Source organism: Lepidochelys kempii, chromosome 15 (genome assembly GCF_965140265.1).
Source record: "Lepidochelys kempii isolate rLepKem1 chromosome 15, rLepKem1.hap2, whole genome shotgun sequence".
NCBI lineage: Eukaryota > Metazoa > Chordata > Testudines > Cheloniidae > Lepidochelys > Lepidochelys kempii.
In genome coordinates, this window is record NC_133270.1 from 21,172,888 (window position 1) to 21,193,291 (window position 20,404).

General features: G+C 42.1%; 1 protein-coding gene across 7 annotated transcripts in view; it reads left to right on the plus strand.

The window, feature by feature from the left end:
* The first annotated feature begins 592 nt into the window (after window positions 1–592).
* Window positions 593–20,404, plus strand: part of RIMBP2 (RIMS binding protein 2) — a 280,460-nt gene continuing 260,648 nt past the window's right edge. For all 7 annotated transcript variants that reach the window (XM_073312915.1, XM_073312918.1, XM_073312919.1 and 4 more), the window contains exon 1: window positions 593–936. The gene's annotated coding sequence lies outside the window, so the exon portion shown is untranslated. The remainder of the gene's footprint in view (window positions 937–20,404) is intronic.

A 20,404-nucleotide genomic window follows, 5' to 3' on the forward strand; every position in this document is an offset into this window, starting at 1 on the left:
TAAATGGAGAAGTATATTTCTGTAGCTGCTTTGGAAGGATTCAATACAATGATTGTAAACTCCCTGGGAATAGAGTATTTCCTTGCACTGCGAAGCCTTGCATGGAAATATAGAAAGCTCCACTCCACATTCCCGCATGAGCTATATAGGCAATTAACTTGAACTGACATATCCTATAGCTAAAATTAAGGTGCATTATAGGAGATCCTCGGGAGTATACTGGTGCCTTTACATAAGGGCTGAAAGGTTTTGCTTCCCTTAAGGAAGACTTTTTTATTTATTTATTTTTGTCATCCTTCCTTTCCCTCGCCCCGGGGCCCTTCCAGTATCTCCCCTCCAGTTGCTAGGCTGCACAGTTGGCGGCTGAAGTTTTGCAGGGGGGTAGGCTGCCGCTTTCTTTAGAGGAAAAGGACGGAAAGGTTGGGGGTGGCCCAGGTAATCTGATTTAATACCCTTCTGCCTCGGAGTGCCGCAGGGCAGGGGGGAGGTTCCAAGCTCGCAGTGACCGTCCATTGGCTCGCCCCCGTAGGCCACACCGCTGAGCTAGGCAGGAGACCCTGGGAGTGATGTGATGGCATTACTTGGAGGTACAATAACCCCCGCGCCTGGTGATCGAGCCAGGCTGGGATCCGGCCCTCTCCATGCTCCCTCCGCCAGCGCCGGAGCTTAATCCGGTGCGAAGGGGAAAGGGGCAAACCGGGGGAAAGCCATCTTTGCGTGTGCGCGCAGCGCCCGGCCCTGCGGTTTCATAGGCTCCGGCAGCGGCTGCACGGCCCGTGATGCTGGCTGGCGCCCGCCCGCTGCCGCCCTGCAGACAGCGAGGGAACCATTGGTAGCTGGGAAGCCCGGCGGCACCGGCGTCGCCGCCTCTCCCGCACCCGGGGCCGGCACACGGCAGTTCTCTGCTGCGGGACGTCGGGGGCGCTTCATTCCGAGGTAGGCTCAGCTCGCCCCCGCTAAACACAGCTCGCCCTCTAGCTGCTTTATGGGCCAACCCCCCCCCCCCCACACACACACACACAACAGGGGGTGGATGGATGGATGGATGGATGGGGGAATTCTCCCCCAAGGCTGCCAGGACTGCGGCGCGAACTCTGAGCACAGCCAGGCAAACTTTATGATTAGGCTGTAATGTGAGGGTGCCCTTCACTGGTTTTATTATCCCCACCCCTCCCCCGGTGCTGTTCGCAATGGTAAAAGGTGGTCTCATTTGGGCATGAGCCGGAGGTAGGGGATTAAGCCTTTGCGAGATGATTCCACCCTCCCTCCCGTTGATGTTTTATCTTGTGTCATTTTTACTAGTCAGTTTCCTATGAAAATAAGATACGGGTTTAATGGTGCCCTGTTTCTTCCCTGCGTAAGCTGCTGTGGGCAAAGTTAGTAACCGTACTGGCTAGCGGTTTTTATCCCCCCTTCCAGCGCCGTGTGCAGACGCACCGTGGCCCCGTGCTTCGCCGATGAACGCTGGGGTGTCATAGCAAAGTCGTCGGTGTGACTGCTCTTCCCTCGGAGAGATGGTTAATGAAATTATCTGCGGTATTTCCCAGGCTTCAGTGTGGGAATGACACCAATGGGTGGGAAAAGCTTCTTTATTTTAAATGTAATTTGCAAACCTTGTGTTCCAAATTGGACTAGCTGATTTGTGAAAAGGCCCCCGTTTCCAAAGGGAGGGAAGGAGAGATTTTGTGTGTATTGGTGTATAAGATGTATGTACTAGACATACATGTGTGTGTTACATATAATGTTAGTGTCTGTGTGGTAGGTACTGTGTATATGTATGCATAATACAAATGAAATTTTACTATATCTTGCATGTATAGATATTGGTAAATCAGCTAGCATGTAGCAGATATCCATTCATGAGTATTATTTGGGAATTATAATACACAAGGGATAATGCAGTTTTTCTATTATTGACCTCTATTTAAAGTTGTGGTTATTTACTATAATGTCTAGTGTAGGGCAAAAAGCATATTCCTTTCCAAAAGTGATTTGTTCATCAGTGTTACAACTGTGCATGGTCTTAATAGTATTTTAATTGTTGTAGATTTAAATGCACTCAAAGTTTTAAAGCAACTGCCTTTCATTGCCTATTGATGATAAGCACTGTCCAACCTCGGTCCAATGCAGAAGACCATGTAGAGAAATTTATATATAAATGGCTCCACAGAATAGTGTATCAGTGTGGATTGGTATTGCATCTGGCAAGAATAGGGACAGGTCCCTAAAGTACCCTACAATATTTTGAAGCACTGCATAAAAATGCAACCATTTATGTTAATGTTTTAATAACTGCACCAAGTGGATACAGAGAAGGAGGGAAAATGAAGGCTGCCACTGTCAAAATATAAATGAGTAATTCAGAGCAAGGTAAGAGTCACCTTAAGAAAACAGCATGAAATATTGAGGCATAGAGCCATAGAATGGAAATGAAAGGGAACTGCTTAAAATTAATGAGAAAAAATAAACGTGGAAGTGAACTGTATGCTGTGAGAGTCACTGTAGTCACTTTGTGGTTCAGTTTGTATGACTGGAAGGTGTTTCATTATAATTAGAGAGGGTCTTTCTGGTACGCACAGTTTGAGAGAGGAAAGCAATTTGAAATCACTCTTGCTGGTGTCCACTGGGGTTTATCTACTTAAAGACATATTATTCAAAAATTTTGCATTTTTCGAGTGTCTTGGGGTTTGTGTATAAATTATTGCTGTCTGCTCTTGTCAATGAAGAGATCCAGCTACACTGAACAATGCATTTGACGTGGCATGATAGTAAAACAAACAAAAAAACCCTACATCAGGTGGAACTAGTGAAGTGGCTATACTCTCTGCAGACTGAGGGCACCGTCACTTGCTGCTTGCTAGACAACTGAATTGGTGTTAGGTTGCTTTGCTTAGTACCTAGCGTGTTGTGTTGTGTTTACGCAGCGTGACTGTGGTAAAGGCTACATGCACAGAAGTGCAGGTTAACTTGGCATGCCACTGAATAGGATACAAGTATGTACATGGACCATCTGTTTATAAATTTGGTGCCTGTTTTTTAAAGACTAATATTGGCAAATTTTACCATTAGGATGTCACCTGGTCTTTTAAAAACCTGAGAAGATGAGCCGTAACAATGTGGGTCAGTAGAGGACTCAGAACTTTAACCCTAATGTGAAAAGAGGAGCTGATACTTGATACCTTGATTAATTAATAAGCAGAGAGAATTACAGCATAGGTGCACAAACCTTAAGTGTTGGTATATATGGTTGACCTCACTTGATAGGTGATAATACATAAACATATGTGCATGCATAGATGTTTGGGTATGTATGTAAGATGTATACTTCTCTGTGTTTGTGTATTACATGAATATGCACACAATATTTTAGATACTCAATATTTTATTGTATAATATATGCATGTGTGTAATGCACAAACACACAGATCTCTATATCTTATATGCATACCTACACAAATACATGCACTGATCTATGTACTCAGTACTTATTTACAAAAACATACACATTATTTTATGTTTATATTTATAGTACATCTTTGTAATAATTGACTTACATTCTCACAATTTCCCACAATGGGAGGTGACAGCACTTCTGGATTGGATTTGCCAAAGACAGGATCCCACTCTGGAATGAACATTGGTTTGATTTGGTATGGTAATTCTTTCTGTATTTTACAGAGCAGGAGTTATATTATATCACTACACAATTATGCTTCTATCACAAGGATTTAGTGAGTGCTTATCACCATATCACCTGGTTGCCATTAGGAAATTAAATAATTAAAAACACACACTTAACTTTACCCCAAAGCAAGTGGAGCCATCCTACCCATTCCATAATTAAATTAATGCAATGTACTTTGATAGCCAAGTCAGTTTTTCAGTACAGCACTATAATGGAAGTAGAGCTATGCAGTGAATTCATACTGGAGCCACCCAAGAGTTCTGAGATTGAGGACGCTATTGTCCGATTTATTGACATGGCTGCTGAATGAATTTTTTTTCCTGTCTCGTTTACATTTTAGTATTTAGAGGAAGCTTTAGCCCAGAGCCAAGTTTTGCACAAATGCTTCAGTATTTTATTTCCCCTTTGCCTTTTTATTAGCTGTAGCTTATTACATTCAATGAGCTGTCTGATAGGAATGGCATTTTGATGGCAAACTCCTCTAGCACTGTGTACAGCTTCCCTTGGGCTGTATTGCAGTGGCTAAAATGTGTTTGAGGTGGCTTTAAGAAACTGTGAAGAGAGCATAGCACAGCTGATGCTGCTATTTCTTAAGATGCTCGCTGTTTCTCTCTGACTGGTTATGCAAGTGTACCAAACGCCAGTATCACGGAGATCATCACTGGCATAAACAAAATTCCTTTGCTTATATTTCTATTATAAATACATATTTTTTAAAAATGAATATGCCCAGAGCACGAAGTAGAAAATTGAGATGCAGCCATAGTGCTGAAAAAATGGCGCCCCCTTGCAAGCACTACCCTATTTATTCACCAGTGAAAAGCTAGGGCTTGTGCTGTTGGGCTCATTCCCATAGAGGAAGACTCAGGAGATGCTGTAATTGCCCTGGCAGAACAGTTAAATATCCCATGGGGCAGCTGACAGTCACTGAAGTTTGAACATGGTCAGTGTTAATAACCCCCAGGTTCTACTTCTCTTTCCATAACTATAAAAAAAATCCTTTATTAAACACTGTGCTGAAGTTATCCGTTTGGGGTGCATTCTATGAAGTGGTCTCCAATAAGGTTGTCATTTTTTTAAGGAAAAGAGAATGAGCAATTTTTTTAATTCAGGACAGGCTAACTCCTGAAATGTGGTAAGCATCTGCAACTCTGACTCTAGGGGGAATGGTAGGTGACTGTTGAATTGGACTGGGACTCTGGAAATCTGGGTTCAATTCCCACCTCTCCACAGACAAACTGTGTGGCCCTGGGCAAATCATGTAATCTCTCGGTGACTAGTTCCCCATCTGTAAAATAAGGAAAATAATATGTCCATTCTCCTATGTCTTGTCTGTCTAAGTTCTTCAGAAAGGGACTCTCTTCTTATGTGTCTATGTAATATATCATGCCTTGTACAAGGAGCCCAATTTCTGATTGAGACTTCTAGGTGCTACTTATAAACTGAAGATTTTGCAATGCCCAGTACCATTTAGTATTTGGCTTCAGTTTATTAATTCTTAGACAAATATTTCTCTAAGTGCCAGAAACACTTGAATTCACATGAGCTTTTGGAATACCAGATGTGATTTGTTAAATGTCTTTTTTCTCCATTATGAACACAGGTGTATTCAATGTGTAATGAAGTATACGTTCCTCTGATTATTGTGGCAATGGGGATTTGGTAGAAAATATTCACATGACCAAACCCAGCATGTAGGGAGAAGGGAATAGGAAGCAGTTCTTTAACTTTCATAAAGTTTCACCTCATCTACATTATGTTGTAGAAGCAGTATAATAACACTGAGTGCTTTTTAAGATGATAAATGTGACATTACTATGGAAAATGGTTGATGCTTATTATTATTCAGCAGCCATGTACACCTGTCTCTGAACATACCAAAGGAAGGCACTTTGAGCATAATAGTAGGACGCAATCTCCTTTCCTCTATTTCATCTAATCAAAATTAGACACTATCTTCCTTTTGGCTTTTATAATCAAGAGCTGACTGCAGATTTTTTGTAATCTCCTCCCTAGTGTTCAAACGAGGGCCTGATTCACTAAGATGTTGAGCGCAATGGGATGATGGGCACAGAAATCCCTCCCAGAATCAGGCCCTGATTGATTTGCAGAACTGTCTACAAAAGCTCAACATACTATGTACCAGGTGCCTGGGATGGGCCACACGGCGAAGGCCACGCTCAGGGCAGACTGCAAGAAATAGGGCAGACAATCCCCAAAACTGGTGGTTTATTCTATAATTAGATTCACCAGGCCAGTAACAAAAGAGCTACTATAATACCATACCGGTTAACCAGAAGCCAGACACAAGCCTTTGGGCTTTCCAGACATTGGCTCCCATCCAGGCAACCCAATCTAATATAGTGAGAGGTTACTGAAAACCCGTTTTATCATATAAGAAGTTCTTTCTAATCCCAAAGGATCAGATACATATCCCCATGTCATTATTGAATCTCAGATCTTACCCAAATATCACGCTGTCCGCCCGTTCTTATTAAATCTTTAGTTAGTTACTAAAACAAAAGAGAGTTATACGTGGTTAATAGATCATACACACACAAATGATTGCAAAGTCCTTATATCAGGTTTGTAGCAGTCATGGAATAGACTGTTGGCTTGTAAAGTCTCTCTGGAAACTTCCAAAAGATTGGAAGGTCCTCAGTCCATAGTTCAAGATGCTACTTTTAGATGTAAATCCACAGTCCAGAAAATTAGAGCAGGCAAGGGGCAACATGGAGATGTCTCAGGTGTCTTTTTTATATCCTTTGCCATGTGCATGGAAACTTTACTGTCCCAGACAAAGCCCACAGCCCCTGTATGTGGAAAATTACTGGTCCAAGATGGAGTCCAGGATTGCATGAACATATCACATATCCCTGTACGTTTTGCTGACTCACAGTAGGTGGCTATTGGCTCCTTGCTGTGTGAGGCATCCTCAGGAAGGGCTATCTGGCAGGATGAGTTTCTTCAATTGCCAGTTGTGCGAGTGGAGTGTCCTTGATAGGCCATCAACACACAGCTGTCTAGCCCTAATGAAAATTCTATTGGGTGTGGGGGGTGAGGGGTTCTACCCATGAATACAATGTAACGCTGACAGACCCCAGTCTGCGGTGGGCAGGATCAAATCTGGGACCTCTGGTGCTTAGTGCATGAGCCTCTACCTCATGAGCTAAAAGCCAACTGCCTGTTAGCAGACTCATTTTTTCTCTCTCTGTAAGTGGTCTTGGTGCCACTAGATGGGACAGAACACCACACCAAGAAGGTGTGTGGGTTACATACTTCCCCTCGCTGAAGAAGTGCATCCTGAGCTTCAGAGACTTCTCAGTTGAAATCCCGGACAAGCCCCCACTTGTAACACCGACAGACCCTGGTTGTCGGCAGGCAGGATGGAACTGGGGACTTCTGGAGCTTAGTGCATGAGCTTCTACCGCATGAGCTAAAAGCCAACTGACTGTTAGGTAAGGCTGTAGAACAGGCTCATTTAACTCTCTCTAAGTGGTCTTGGTGCCACTAGATGGGACAGAACACCACACCCAGGAGGTGTGTGGGTTACAACAACACAAGATATTAAGTATGTTTAAGATACAAGTATATATCTAATATTCATAACTTCAGATACACAGATGATACATGCATATAAACAGAATAATCATACTTAGCAAATCATAACTTTTCCATTGACACCTTACGTGACATATTTTGTATGAGATTTGTTGCAATTGGTTAGCAATGGTAGCAATAATGATACTAATGGTCATATTTCTTATACACCGCGTCACAGGCAGCTTCAGGTATATTCTTAGAAATCTAGAATGTACCGGAGGCAGAAAGGGTCCCTTTGAGCCTGGGATAAAATTAATCCTGCTGAGGGATGGTTTAACAGAATCCAGAGAGGAGGAGGAAATTCCACCGGAGTGGAATATTTTGCCTCAGCCCCTCAATCCCCACTCATAGTTTGAATATGGCTTATCTCCATTCTGTGGGAACCTGTCTTGGCTATGCCCTCTTCGAAAATCATGGTGCTTTTTTTGTTGCCATGTTCCAGGAATAATTATTTCTCTTCTGGTTTGTTGTAATGCTCTTTAAAAAATAAATAAGGGACAGATCCTCAGCTGGTGTAAAGAAACAATAACTTCAGTAGAACTAGGCTGCTTTATACCAGCTGAGTCTGTGATCCATAAGACCTAATTCTGAGGGCCTCATTGGATGGGCAAGTGCCCTTGATCCCCATTGAAGGCAAATGGAGCTTAGGGCACTGGGCACCCAGCTGGATGAGGCCCATAGTTATCGCTGTAACAAGCAGTAGGTATTTAAGCCTATCCCTTGCTCACTGCATTTCTCTATTTCTGTGGCAGTCGTAGTTTTATCTAAATGTAAAAAAACAAAACAACCCCGCCATCCTTCCTCTTCCCATAAAAGGAATCATGTGTATTGTTCATAATGTTAAGAAGCATGTTCTCTCTTGAGTCTGAGTATTTTTCTCTTCCTGTCCCTTGTTTACTGTCTGCTAATTACGTTTTGTAGGTGGCAGTTTTAAATCTTAGTGGGCCATGTCATGTGACTGCTAATGCTCTGCAGATCTCTGTTACATAACCCATAAGTCGTCTGGAAAAATGTGCTTGTGTCATCCTGGGCATGACATAAGGCTCCATTTGAAGCTTAACAGTCTGATCAGTTTTTATGTAGAATGACTGTAGGAACCTTGTGCACAGTTTGTTGCGGCAAATGACTTGTGCCCTCAGTTGTCTGGCCAATTGTCTTATTTCCCTGAAATGCTTTACAGTCTGCAGCGTCTCTCTTTTCTGCAGGGTGTGTGCACGTTGTGTGTGTGTGTGGGGAGGGGGTTACGTCTACCTTAGTAACAGGTATCTGTGGTTAGATGCCCTGATATGCCAGGTAACAATCCAGATAAAGTAGCACATTGGAATACCCTCCTCCTGCTCCTCCTTCCCAGGTATTTGTTAAATTCCTAATAGCATGTTCACCATGGATTTAAATTAACCTCGTTGGTCTAAAATAACCCCTGAAAACACATCCTAATTGGGCTGTTTATGCATTATGCAAAATGAAACATGAATCAAAGGAGAAGTTTAAAAAATTGGTAGAGATTATAAAATGTTAATGCATGATAATTCATTAGGATGCTATTTCACAGAAGAAGAATTTTTATTTTAAATGACGTATGTTGTCAGACCCACGCAAATAATGGTTCCTCCTTCCTTCCCTAAATCAGCATTTTGTCCTTTGGCTTTATATGCATACAATAATTGTTTCTGGTACTATTAATGTTATTTACACACTACTCAAAAATGTACCAGGCATTTTATAGATACACAAGTCATGTCCATGCCCCAAATGATTTCCAAACTTGCACAGATGGGGCATTTGACTGGGACTAAGGAGACCTGGCTCCTAGTCTTGGCTCTGCTGCAGACTTGCTCTTTATGACCTTGGGCAAATCAGATCATACCTCTGTGTCAATCTCCTCATCTGCAAATGGGCTTAATGATACTTACTTTTCTTTATGAAGCACTTTGAAACCTCGGGACAAAAGCTTCAGTATAGGAATAATTGGAGGAAATTCTATGGTCTGTGTTGTAGAAGAGGCCAGACTAAATTATGTAAATGGTTCCTCTGTCCTTAAAATCTATGACTTTATTAATCCATATAAGAATTAATTATTGTGTGTATTAGACAACATACACACGATGGAAGCAGGGGAAAGAATTAAAATATGAGTGTTTGAAAAACAATTAGGATTTTTTGTTTTGTTACACTTTTTGGGGGGGGTCACTTCTTGCCTTTATGCCTTCAATATAATTTCCAAGCCCTGGACTACTAGTTTATTTTAAATTTATCATTACTACTATATATCACTCCAGTTATAAACCTTCTCTCTTTCTCTCTGTCCGTTTATACGGTGGGAAGGGGATAGTTGTCTGTGTTCTAATGGTAGGTGTCTGTTCTAGATAATCCAGATAATGTGTATAATTGTAGATATATTGGGCCAAATTTCCCTGTGATTTAATTTCATTGACTTCACTGAGGTTTGTCCAGGGATGAATCTGGCTTATTGTATGTGTGTACTGTAATGTAAATAATGCTTAGCTACCTATGTAAAGTTCTTTGAGATCTGTGGATGAAGAGTATCTCTTTGAGATACTTCAAGATCTGTGTTTGAATATTCTATATCCTTTTTAAGCACTAATTTTGGACTGCATTCTCGAGAATGTAAGTTCTCCAGGGTTAACTTAATCTCATTGAATAAATGAAAAATGGAAAAATTGTGGCATAAATTGTTATGTGAATGAGACATCTATACAGCTATTTGGGGGGGGTAATGATTTTGTGCATTAAAGAGATCCTGTCAATGAAGCTCTCACGCTAAATAATTGTTAATTTGTATTATGGTGGTGCTTAGAGGACCCCATCAGAGATCTAGGCTCCGCTGGGCTAAAATGATGATATGAACATAGTGTAAAAGTTGCCCTGGAGAACTTGCAGACTGGGTTTAGGTCAAGACACCACACAGGTGGCTGAAACAAACAGATTGGGTGTAGGGAGACAAAGTAATAGTAAGAGTAGCATGGTGGTTGTATAGCCCGCTGTAATTCAAGCTTGCTACCTGGCTAACCATTCACAATGGGCACAGTTCTGGAGGCAGGATGGCAAAGGTCAGTCTTTGGATAGGTCTCTCCTTAAGGATTCCATCAAGGGTTATTTAAGGGGGAAGAGCAAACATGGAAGATTAGAACTTCAGTGTAGGACCCCAGCCTATAGAATGCCTAATACAAAGTTGGCACTATACAAAGAAGTAAAGGGCAAATCCTCAGCCTATGCAAATTGTTATAGCTTTGTTGACAACAGTGGAGCTATGACACTTTACAACCCACTGAGGTTATGTACCTAAGAATGGTGGTAGGGCTATTTTTAAGGTTATCAGCCTTCCCCAGTGATCCTTTTTAAAAAGAGAGGTGTGTTTCTTAGGCCACGTCTACACTACCTGACGGATCGGCGGGTAGTGATCGATCTATCGCGTCTAGTGTAGACGAGATAAATCGATCCCCGATCGCTCTGCCTTCGACTCCGGAACTCCACCAGGGCGAGAGGTGGAAGCGGAGTTGACAGGGGAGCGATGGCTGTCAATCCCGCGCTACGAGGACGTGAAGTAAGTGTTTCTAAGTCTATCTAAGATACATCGACTTCAGCTACGCTATTCTCGTAGCTGAAGTTGCGTATCTTAGATCGATTCCCCCCTAGTGTAGACCAGGCCTAAGAGATTATACTGTCCTGTGGCAGGGTATGAGTTAGAGTAAAGCCACTCTACAGAAAAGCCTTATTGTATGGAAGGTTGTATGCGTGTGTCGACAGGCACTGGAAGAAAATGAGTGCTTTGCTAGCTTTACCTCTGATAGGTGATGTTGATAATTAGAAATCTACTTCATGTTGTGTAATTTTTAACCTTGATTTGATTTTTTGAGAAAGCATGCACTGAATTTCAGTAAATGCAGCCAAAGGTATGTGAAATCCAAAAGAGGGCCACGCTATCTATGTCATTTTTAAGCAACTATGACTGTTACTTATATAGCCCATTGATATAAGGTTTGTAAATAAATAATTTCTGCCTGACATGCTAGAATTGGAAATTTTCTTTAAAGAGTTTAATCAGAAAAGAGGCTGGGGGAGGGGGAAAGAGAAAAGCTGCATGTGGAGTTAAGGGCTAAAAGAACCAGTTAGGGAATGATCTTACTGCAAAACACAAACGGATCAAAATTATGCTTATTCTGAATTTGCAGGGCAAGTCTCTTTTGTGGGGGAAGACCACCCCCTAGAATGTCCTTTTGAATGATTTCTTGAAATGTTAAATAACATGAAGAAGAAAGGAATGGAATATGGACAGAGTGCCCAGCCCCTGTCTGTATGGGTCACATTCTGCCAGAGAACTTCAGGCAGGCATCTGGCAGACCAATAAACAGAGATGGACCAGAACTAATATCCCTAATTCAGACCCCCTGAGCTATGGCTGTTTCAAAACCTGGTTTCCAACTTTTTGGCTCCGATTTCTCTTTAGAGAAAACACTCATGGGAAATGAGGGGCAAAAGTTTTCAGCCCTGCCTCTGGCTTCCTTGGGAAACCCCAGAGAGGCCACTGTACAGGCTGTATGCGATAGGAGTTGAGTTGCTGATGGGAGTGATCTGGGTGTTGGGTGTTGACTCACATATTCCTGTGTGTATGTCCCTGACTTGGCAATGACCTGTATGTATATACCCACTGTCACCCTGCATATGTTCTATGCTCCTGGCACATAAATATTCACATCCCATTAAAATTCTAATTTCCTTAGGCTCCTTTGAAAATCCCAGCCTATCAAATATAATTTAAATTAGTGGGGATGTTCCCACATTCCTGAGCCAGTAACAAAAGCACATCTCACCATTTTGCAGGGTGCTAAAGACTGACTCTGAGGTCAGTGGGAAAGCTGTCTAACACTGGCTCTTTATGAGTAACTGAAGAAACAAAATTCAATTGAGGCATGCTTTGGCTAAAGACTGCCTTCAGTGATCAGTTTTGATGCCATTTGTGTGAAGGGTATTAAACTTTCGTTTCTACAGCGCATTTTAACAAGAGAGTAAAACCTCAGTTTGAAAGGAGTTATACATCAAATTGGTAAAATATATCTTAGTAAAATTTGTTTTTTAATCTGGTTTATATGAGTGGAAATTTTGATTGTTGGGCTAAGCTTTTATCTAACTTATGATAAAGCAGCCATATTTTAAAAAGTTTTTATTTCCCTTTAAAAACCAGGAATGAGCCTTTAAACGGGCTAATTTATTTTAGTCATTTGAGTGCCCGATTGAGTGCCACAGTATATGTCTGCATTGCAATTAGACGTCCTGGGCTGGCTGGTGTGGACTCAGGCTCGTCTGACTCAGGCAAAGGGGCTGTTTAATTGCAATGTAAACATTTGGGCTCAGGTTGGAGCCCGAGCTCTGGGACCCTGCAAGGAGGAAAGATCCCAGACCGTGAGCCCCAGTGTAAGTCTACACTGCGATTAAACAGCCCCTTTGCCTGAGTCCTGCCAGGCCAAGTCAGCAGACACAGGCCAGCTGTGGGTTTTTAATTTCAGTGTAAACATATCTATAAGTGCTAAGAAAGAACCACTTTGTGCTCTATAACGTAATGAGTGGTCAGTTATAGGAGCACATGCCATGTGTGTTTCTCATAGGCCGACTTGGTAAAAATACTTTGTTATACTAGAAACCATTCGTTGTACACGGATAGCATGAATCTTATATACATTAAAGCTATGTTTACACTGCAGATGGGAGGTCTAATTCCCAGTTTGGGTGGATGGACACAAGCTAGCTCTGTTTCAACTACCGTACTCAAAATAGCAGTGCGGCCCCAGCGGCATGGACTGCTAGCCTGAGCTGCCGACCAAGTACAACCCCGTCCAAGATCCTTGATACATACCTAGGTGTCTAGCCCAAGCTGCCGCCCATGCCAGCATGGCCACACCGGTATTTTTAGTGTGCTAATTGGAGCAGAGCTAGCACATGCTTGTCTGCCTGAGCTGGGAAGTACACTTCGCAGCTGCAGTGTAGATGTGCCCTACAATTTTAGACCCCATTTTGCAGCAATGGTGTGGCTGCACAGCGGCCACCAGTGGTGTACGCTACAAGGATACAGGGCTCAGGTGTGTTTACCCTGGAAACCTGCTCTGAGCAGTACACGTTGAAGAGCAAACATTGCATTTGTATATGGTAAATAAATCCCCATATGTGCCATAAACACAACTGCACACTTTGATGCAATAAGCAAGTATGTGCTTCTAAAAATAATGCCGCATTGAAACATTTACTTTTTTGATCTCTTTCCAAGCAAAGTTTCTAACTAGATATTGAATACAGCCAGGTGAGCTTACTCTGTTGTGCTTAAGAGCTCTGGAGGGCCCAACCCCATTGTAGGAGGGACTGTACAAATGTAAAAGAGACTGTTTGCCCTAGAACTCGTTACTCAATGTATGAGACAACAGGTGTATACAACAGATGGGGAAGCACAATATAACAATAAGTAAATATTGATAGGCAGTGGTCATATATATATCAGCTGGTCGTGTAGGGCTCTTTACTGTACCCCTCCAGATCACTGTCTTATGCTTATTTATGTTCCCTTGATGTCCTGCTTTCACTGTCACCTACTCCAGGTATTCAAAAATCACAAGCCAGGCCCCCGCAAATCCTGAGATTTAAAAAAAGTAATAAATATTTGGAATCTTATTTGCCTTCTGGTTTTTGATCCTTTAGAGTTCAGGGTTTCAAGCTTTTATCTGTCACTATTAGGGCTAGAAGTTTACCCCGCAAAAGTGACATTCTCAACTAATCACATGACTCAAGAAGTTGGGCTTTTAACAACAACACAATGTATTGTGAGACTTGTGATAAAATCGCAAGAGTTGGCAGCAATGCTTTTCTGCTGAACTTTCTCTCTGTAGACCACCAGACTATACTCAGTTTTGTTTGATGCCTTGGGTCAGTAGTTTTAAGGGTTATGGGATAGGGAAGAATTTCTCCTGAAAAATCCTTCTATGGAAAGAAAGAAAAACTGGTCTTGAGATGAAGAGACTGATCTAGGACTCAGGAAATCTTGGTTTACTTCCCAACTCTTCCACAGACTTTCTGTGAGAGCCTCTGCAAATCGCTGCACATCTGTGCACATCTGTAAAACAGGGATAATACTTCTCCATATAACAACTGGTACATTCATTAATTAAATACAAGCTTTTGACTCTCTGCTTTGAGTTGCCTCTTGTCCTTGTGGTTGGTAGAAGTTTCCATCAGTGTTTTCAGAATATTTTTTTGTCTTAACAAAATAAAAACAATCCACCCATAGACACAACCCAGTTTTCTCTTGAACCCCTATTCTCATTCTTTCCAGCTGTTTATAAATAACCTGAATCTTGAGCCATGGAAAGAAAACAAATTAGCAAACACTTGAGCCCTCTGATTCCCTTCCCACCCCCACATCCACCCTCCAAAGTCCAACTGTCTGACCTTCAAACCTTTAAAGGTAGAACATGTATGGGGTTTTTTTCTCCCCCCAAAAAACATATCACACAGGTTGAAAGTGTAGTACAGAAAATTTATCAGTGTGCTCTCTTTAATACCCCTCAATTAAACAGAGCTTGAGTCAGATTCACCACTGGCATAAAAAAGATGCTTTCAATGTGGGGGGCTCACATCAGCTTTAATTGATTTTACACTTGCAGTGAATTTGGCCCGAACATAACTGTGCCAGGTACTGTGATATGTCCACAGGAAATAAAACTGAAAGAACTGACTGATTTGGAAGGGGTAATAAACCTTGTATTTCAAGATGTAAGCTAGTCTTTAACTATTAGAGCTCATCCTTATCTCTATATGGGGTGCAGATTATTCCACATCTGCTTACTATGAGGTAATGGTAATGGCCATTGTCAGAGATCGGATACTGGACTAGCTGGACCTTGGGTTTGATCCAGTATGGCAATTCCTGTGACTCCTTTCATTATAACTCCAGTGTGCAGATGTTAGATGATAACAATATTTGGTCATTACTGAATGAGTTGGGCACGCTGCTTTTATTTTATTTTTTTAAGGCAGTAAGATTTTCAGTATCATCGAACCAAAACCAGACTAATTTTTCAAACTACTTACCTCCAAAGATAAGGACGGAGGTCAGTATTACAAGCTGCATTGGGGCAGGAGGCATTGGCAGTGGTTTCTTTAGAGGATTTAAGCGTCTGACAAATTTCACTTCCCCCACCCAGAGTAGCCATGGTTCCTGAGAGGTTAAGTGCCCCCACAGCATTTGGGTGGAAGCATATTCATATTACATACATTTCATTATGAAAAGGGGACAGATATTTGGTAAAAGGTCTCCTGGAGAAATAGACCAAGCCACGTCCTGCAGCTCTGTTCCTTTTGGCCATAGGCAAGCTTATTTTTGCCTAATTTTGAACCCTTTCATATGTTGGGCTAAAAAGCGTGATCTATATGTTGTTGGATTTGCTGTCTGCTTAGGGGAGATTGGAGGCAGTGGAGAAGCTGAGAGGGGTGCAGGAGAACAAAATATAATGGAAAAATGTATGTTTGAGAGAAAAGGCAGAATGAAAACCGAATACCCTTCAAAAGGGAGCAGGAAAGAAAGGGGAGTGAAAAATCCTAAAGATAAATATACAGTATAAAAGGCAGTACCTGTCTGAACCTATATATGAGGCAGTTTTTGTGCTGTTCATCTGGACTTTGGACTATCTTATTTATTTTAAACAAGTATAACACATCTATATTAAATCAGTCAGTTTAATACTGAATGTGAAAATACTGTCAGTCAAACAGCCAGCAAGTGATGGTATCATCCTGAATTCTTTGGCATTGGTCCTCCTTTCATGCTCTGCCACATGCTAGAATTTGATTTTATCTGTGCATTTGTTCCTTTCTGGACTATTTCCCTCTCCCCAAAAGAATAAAATTCAGAAGTAAGCATTTTTCTGCATTCTACAGGATTGTCACTGACTTCAAGGGAGTCCTTCTTGAAGACAAAGCAATCTGATGTTTGTGGAAAGGGTCTGGTGGGACAGTGTTTCTATATCCTTCATGACTTTAAGAAAAATATGGATGTTAGTGATATGAAATGCTATTTATTTTCATTATCTGCAATATTCATCAAAATTATAATTATTGGTATGGGTTAAATAAAAGGTATAATGTACTCCAAAGGCAGCAATGCCATAAAAAAAATCCTGGTTTTCATGTCACCAGAAACTCTTTGTAGGCTTAATTTATCATAATATCTTTTGGGCTAGAAAGGATCTCAAGAGGCTCATACAGTCCATTCTCCCGCATAATGGCTCAACTGAATGTCTCCTTTTCAATTAAATGATAGAGCTCTTCCAATACTTGCACCTGCAGTCTTCTGATTGGTTGACTAGCTGTCCTTATAAGGAGGACTTTAATACAAGTTAACAGGGGGAGGACGGGGAACAGCTTGGTATTCTCATGACCCCCCACAGATCTTATTCACGGAGGCCCCATCAAGTGTCTCAAAGGAATGCTTAACTATCCCCATCAATCATTATTGGAGTGATAAAAGGCTGCTATTATATAAATAATACAAGCATCTGATAAATAATTCAGAGGAATTATCACAGCATCCCATTGTGTATTACATATCATCTGAAAATTACTATGCTCATGCAACAGGGAAAAAAAGGGTGGGAGAAATGAGATCACAGCGTTGCCATCATTAATAATAATTGAAACAAAATCTATATGTACTTTTAAACATTTGAAAGACAAATGTTTTAAAGTGCTATGATTTTTGTGTGAATTTAATGCACAATCAAACGGAGTCCTGGAGACTGGAGTCCTGTGTTTACCAACAGAACAGGCACTGGGCAGGCTGCAGCAGTGTGAGCTTCCCTTCTATCCCACCTGACCAATGTATATTGACTGATATGAAGAGACCCCTTCTAGAGGTGAGTCCGTTATCCAGGCCAAACCAGACTTTGCCTCTTACTGAGGCTGCCCAAAAGGTCTCCAAACTGTGATGGTGGTTTTGTGATTTGGACACCTGTCTGCTCACCAGTCAGGTCACAGTTGTTAAATAACTTCTAGTCCCTTCAGGCCTGGCCTGGATTTAGGCTCCAATCCAGTAAAGCCGAATCTGACCCTAAACTACAAAAGATTATCAGACTGGGAATTGACTCTGAAGTCCTAGGTTAGCTCCCTGACAAGTAGAAAACCTTCCTCTCTTGTCCTCACAGCCCTGTCATAGAATCATAGAATATCAGGGTTGGAAGGGACCTCAGGAGGTAGGTCATCTAGTCCAACCCCCTGCTCAAAGCAGGATCCAATCCCCAATTTTTGCCCCAGATCCCTAAATGACCCCCCTCAAGGATTGAACTCACAACCCTGGGTTTAGCAGCCCAATGCTCAAACCACTGAGCTATCCCCTCCTCCTTTTCTGTTATTTATTCTGTGCAGCTCATTGACCAATTTAAAATGCAGACTAACTTGCCAGCTAAAAGTTAATTGATCTCCCTTTTTTGGAAACAGTGGGGTTCCCCTAATTGTCAACAGCATAAACTATACAGATCAGTAGGCAGTTCTGCTGATCCATTATTGTGTCAATTATTGTGGTTTCCCTGGAGGTATTCCTTAGAAAAACAAGTTCTTATTTCAAGCTGCTATTCTTAAGAGACCAAGTGTGATGGGGTTATTATTCATGTTGTCCCCAGAATACCTTATAAGCTGTTTAAACTCTATGCCAAATGAAAGTAAATCATGGAGATGGGGAAAGGAGTCCAGGGGAATGTACCGCCTTAATGCAAACCCAGAGGGGAACATCTATTATTGAAATGAGCAATAAGGCAAGCGAATGGAACAGCTCTATGAAGGAACGGTTAAATAGCGGACAATAGAACTTGCTAGCAGCACATGAGGACAATTTTAAGCAAGATGTCTGTTCCAGTGCGTCCAGAACACACCAGATCAGCAATCTCTGTACCAAAGGCAGTGAAAACTAACTAGTAAGACTCCCTGCAGCAAATGCACAAAAAGCAGTTTATGTAATCTTCGATACCTTCAGCTCACACAGCATGGGTTTCCTGCAGTCAAGCAAGGAAAGCAACAGAGTTCATGCCCCTAACAGAGGGTGACTTCACCTACCCTAGGTGATTTACATGCAAGCAACTTCTTGCTAATGAGGGGAGACTTTTTTTTAATGTGTTGACGAGTAAAATCCGTTTCCATTTTTCATGGTTTCAAGTGAGACTAAAAAAAAATCCTGATCAAACTGTGGCCAGTTTGTCACTTGGGGTGGGGGTGGGAGAGTAAGAAAATGGAACTTGAGCTTTCATCTCATTGAAACAACTTAAAAATATGCCAAGGATGCTCTCAATAAATGCTCAAATAAATTTGTTAGTTTCTAAGGTGCCACAAGTACTCCTTTTCTTTTCTCAGAAAGGCAGAAAGCTGTAAGCAGCAAGACAGATGTTCGTGGGAATAGTGTCCCCTTTTGGAATATTTATGCAGGATGGGAGGGAGCCTGTGACTAGGTGGAAATCTGGTCATTTTGCAACCTTCTGGAACCAATCTGAACCTGCTTTGGAACACAGACCCCATTTCCCCTCTACTGTAGGTGAAGAAGCCCATGGCACAAAAGGCTCTTTACAAACACTAGAGAAGAGATTTAAGACCAAGCACATCCTGCGAGCATTGCTCTATCCAGCTGTAAAAGGAAAATTGAAGTCACGCTTCCAAACTTTATCACCAGAGGCTCTTGAAAAAGGAAACACACAACTAACTGCCATTTTCCTCTCTCCCCATTCTCCCTACTGACCATACCATTTCCTAAAGTGCCATGAGAAAGTCGCCTTAGCCTAAAAATGCTCAGTCTCCTAATGATTCTGAAAAGGGGCTCGTGACAAAGCGCCATGAAGACAGCTAACCATATGGGAGGGGAAGCAAGCACACAGCTAAAAGCAATCTAGAGAGACAAGCTTTCTGCATCTGCTCTGAATGGAGCAGATTACCAGTTGCTATTCAGATTTGTTTTCATAAAGATGGGAAGATAAGGACATACTAATAAAAAGTGAAGCACGTAATGGGGGAGGCTTTCCAATTTGGCAAGGAATGATCCAGGCCTTCTTTGCCACCACTTTGTATTCTCTTTAGTCTCATCTTTATTACCTGGCTTGCTCAGCACTGATGCTGTTTTCTTAATCTCTCTCCAGTGTGGCAGGACAGCTCTACTTGGGTAGGACTGGGTGATGCAAAGGAGAGCCCAGCCTGGAACTCATCAGCGAGAACATGCCTGATCATTATTTTTTTCCCCACTTATAAAGTTGTTTTGATTGCAGCTGCACATTTGTTTCCTAGGCAGCCTTGTTTGATCATTTTAGCATTTGAATGATTCCAGCTTAGCTTTGAAGCTAATACCTCAGTGAGGTGAAAGGGGGCTTGGCGACTACAGCATTCATAGCTGTGCTTTGTGATTTATGTTCCTGGCTACACGCAGTGAGTTATTTGTTTGTTTCTTCATAAGTTCTGCAGGATGATCATAGTTTGACTTGTACAAGGAAGGGCTTCATAATGGTTAAGAAACATTAAATCAGTTAGCCTGGATCCATAAAACCTGGCATAATGTGATAGTACTACGCACTTCTAGTCCTTCATCCTGGGATTTCAGTGCAGTTTACAAATGTTAATAAATTGAGGCTCCCTATGCTCCTGTGTAGCAAGTGAGATTGTTATCTTTAGTTGACATAAAGAAGCAAAGTAACTTGCCCAAGCTCACACAGTGAGTTAATTGCAGAGTTAATAATAGAGCCCTGGAGTTCTGACTCCCCCAGTTCCTTTTTCCACCCACTAGACATGGGGCGGGCAAAATACAGCCCGCGGGCAGGATCCGGCCCATCTAACATTTCTGTCCTGCCCACCATGACTAACATTTCTGTCCGCCCTTCTCTGTCCCCTCGTGATCTCTGGCTACTGAAAGGCCCATGGCTCAGCGAGGCGCTCAGGCAGGCTGCCTGCCATGGCCCCACGCCACTCCCCGAAGTGGATGGCTGCTGCTGGCACGTCTCTGCGCACCCCGGGTGGCGGGGGGCAGGGGACGGCTTTGCGTGCTGCCCCTGCCTCCAGCACCGTCCTCACAGCGGTTTCCGGCCAATGGGA